This window comes from Schistocerca piceifrons, chromosome 6 (genome assembly GCF_021461385.2).
Source record: "Schistocerca piceifrons isolate TAMUIC-IGC-003096 chromosome 6, iqSchPice1.1, whole genome shotgun sequence".
Lineage (NCBI taxonomy): Eukaryota > Metazoa > Arthropoda > Insecta > Orthoptera > Acrididae > Schistocerca > Schistocerca piceifrons.
This window is the reverse complement of record NC_060143.1, coordinates 469733561-469736846: the sequence shown is the minus strand read 5'-3', so window position 1 is coordinate 469736846 and position 3286 is coordinate 469733561.

Sequence of the window (3286 nt, the reverse complement as noted above, 5' to 3'; positions counted from 1 at the left end):
TTGGATGCCAGACTCTATATATGATATTTGCTGAAATTACATGAAAAAGAAAAGAGATATTTCTGTCCTTCATTGCCTCCCACTCTCTTACTCTCCCACAACTCCCCCCCCCCCCCCCCCCAAACCCCTACCACAATTGCATTTCAGTTCTCGATCCTCATCTTTTCCTCTAACTCACGCTGCTACACACTTATGTCCAGTAATCATGGTTTCTCCCTCGCCCCTAAAAATAAAAAAAAATAAAAATCGCTCCATCGCTTTTCCTTTCCTACTCTTACACAGTACATAAATACACAGAAACTTAATTAAACACATACAGTAACCTAATAAAAAATGTTGTAGGTCAAAGACAAGGTAGTGGAAAAGTTATGTTGACAACACCACAAAACACAAACCACAGCACATACTTAGAAGTACAAAACAAACAGATTTCGGCACTGTGCAAAGAAGTGTGTCGTAAAAACTTAAGAAACGCATAGTGCTGCAGAACAACCAAAAATTAGACCAACATTATCAGTGTCTAACGCAGAAAAACAACGATGTTCTAGCTGACGACATTTCCCGACATAAGCGAGAAATCAATCGAAAATAACCATAAGTATAAATCAACTTATTCTTAAGGAACTGTTTTCCGATCTAAAAGCAAATCAAAATGTAAATATCCTAATCACAGATCACTGATGATGTTTTACTTCAATAAAGCGAAACGCGCCTAGTGAAAAAAAAATCACGCATTTTTTTAGTTGCAACAACAGAAAAAAAATATCCTCAAGGGTTTGTGTTAGTTGCCACTCCAGACATTTCCCATGTAACAGAGTTTTAATGAGGAATGTGTGCGATATGATTGCTATAGTGTCAATTTAAATGTTGAGATAATATGAGACTGGTGCAAAGACTGTGGACCAGCAATTGCAGTACAGTGCACTTCATATTAACATCGTCGTTGTTGTATAAAAAGCGTCTTACGGTGCGACACTCAACATCTCGTGCAGTTTCCGAAATGCTCTTGCCTATCCTCTGGGCTATCAAAATCTGAGATAGCGCGCCTTCTCCATTCTGCACACGGACAGCACGCTCACTGGTACTACATACACTTTGCGTGTGTCTGATTAGCAACCACTCCTCGCCAGGTGACACTGATGACGTCTGCACTGGTTTATGTTGGTAGTAGGCAGCGCTTTTTTCCTAAAAAAAAAAAAGTTTGAGGGTACTCCGTCATTGGATATAATGCAGCGAAAATTACTTACAACTTAAGCATGGGATACCATCCGTCTGCTTTTAGCCATAACGTCATCAACATGTTGGATGCAGGAGAACAAGTAAAATAGTTTGTTAGTTTTCTGCTCATCTCTCACCTCCAACTTAACTTACAAATTGCAACGAAAGACAGGACACACTGTAAACCTTCGCACAACCGACAAGAACGTAACAGCAAACTCAAACGAATAAACAACAAAACAAAGATGGTAATGAATCGCGAAGGATCATAGTAGCGGGGCAGTAGAGACATCTATCTGTAGCTCAGCGTTTGAGCGTACGCATATCCGTTTAGCTCTACCATCGCCCACTATTAGCGGGCAAAGGCACTACATGCATGTCGAATTGGCTGCCAGCGATTCAGTTGTCGAGAGAACGATTGCCGTAGTTTTGAAATGCTTGAAACAGTCAATGACATCGCTTTTCCCACCAAAAACTGCACTGGTAGCGTTCGATTTGCAATTACCAACACGAAAAAATGAAATAAAAAATTTACGTTCGCTTAATAAATCTTTGGCACCCTTCCAAGCTCTCAACATCGTAAAAAAATTACTTTGTTGACGAAAAAGTTTAGGGGTACGCAACCCCCAGCGTTGCCCCAGAAAAACAGCACTGGTAATAGGTGGGTGGTTATAGCGTCCTGGATGCTCAACGTAAACGGTAATAATAATTTTCTACGATTTGAAATCTGTCACAATGCGACAAGTGCATTTTTTCTTTGTGCGTTGCTATTCACCTGCTTACAGGTGACACAAACAACTACGTCGATTGTGCGCTGTTGACATATTACGTCAAACGTATCTAATTTATCTGGAAACTAATACTGTTAACGGGAATAAACAAAGCTAACCACAGTTCTCTGGAGGCTAAAATGTTTGATCACTAGAACGCTGTAACACTGATATGCCTACATTTATATTACAGTGATATGCTTACTTTTATACTACCAGCATTGACATCAATCTACCACAGGCTGAAAGCTATGAAAGGAAATGAAAACAAAGTGAAACAGTAATACAAACAGAGTGAAGAAAATTTAGTCTTACAGAATGGAAACCTATCAGCACAAAGCTACGTAAAATTATATTACGTATTTGTGAGGCAAAATTCTGTCCACATTATTATAGAAATATATTTCCTCGTTTTCATACGCCGTATTTAGACGAAAACATCTCAAAGCTCAGAACAATATGTTGCTTAGAATTACATTTTGCTAGAAGTGCTAAAACTGATGACTTAGTTCATAATGAAGGATTAAAAGGACAAATGAAAACAAAGCTCTCCTCCAAATTGATGAAGAATTTACTAAAAACAACACAAGAAGCTTTTACAGAACTTTCAAACAAAGGTTATTAAGACACAAAGCACCCACCCTCCAATTTCGAGATGTAAATGGGACCATCCCTCATAATAACGAGGAAAATTGCAAAATACACTCCTGGGAATTGAAATAATAACACCGTGAATTCATTGTCCCAGGAAGGGGAAACTTTATTGACACATTCCTGGGGTCAGATACATCGCATGATCACACTGACAGAACCACAGGCACATAGACACAGGCAACAGAGCATGCACAATGTCGGCGCTAGTACAGTGTATATCCACCTTTCGCAGCAATGCAGGCTGCTATTCTCCCATGGAGACGATCGTAGAGATGCTGGACGTAGTCCTGTGGAACGGCTTGCCATGCCATCTCCACCTGGCGCCTCAGTTGGACCAGCGTTCGTGCTGGACGTGCAGACCGCGTGAGACGACGGTTCATCCAGTCCCAAACATGCTCAATGGGGGACAGATCCGGAGATCTTGCTGGCCAGGGTAGTTGACTTACACCTTCTAGAGCACGTTGGGTGGCACGGGATACATGCGGACGTGCATTGTCCTGTTGGAACAGCAAGTTCCCTTGCCGGTCTAGGAATGGTAGAACGATGGGTTCGATGACGGTTTGGATGTACCGTGCACTATTCAGTGTCCCCTCGACGATCACCAGTGGTGTACGGCCAGTGTAGGAGATCGCTCCCCACACCAT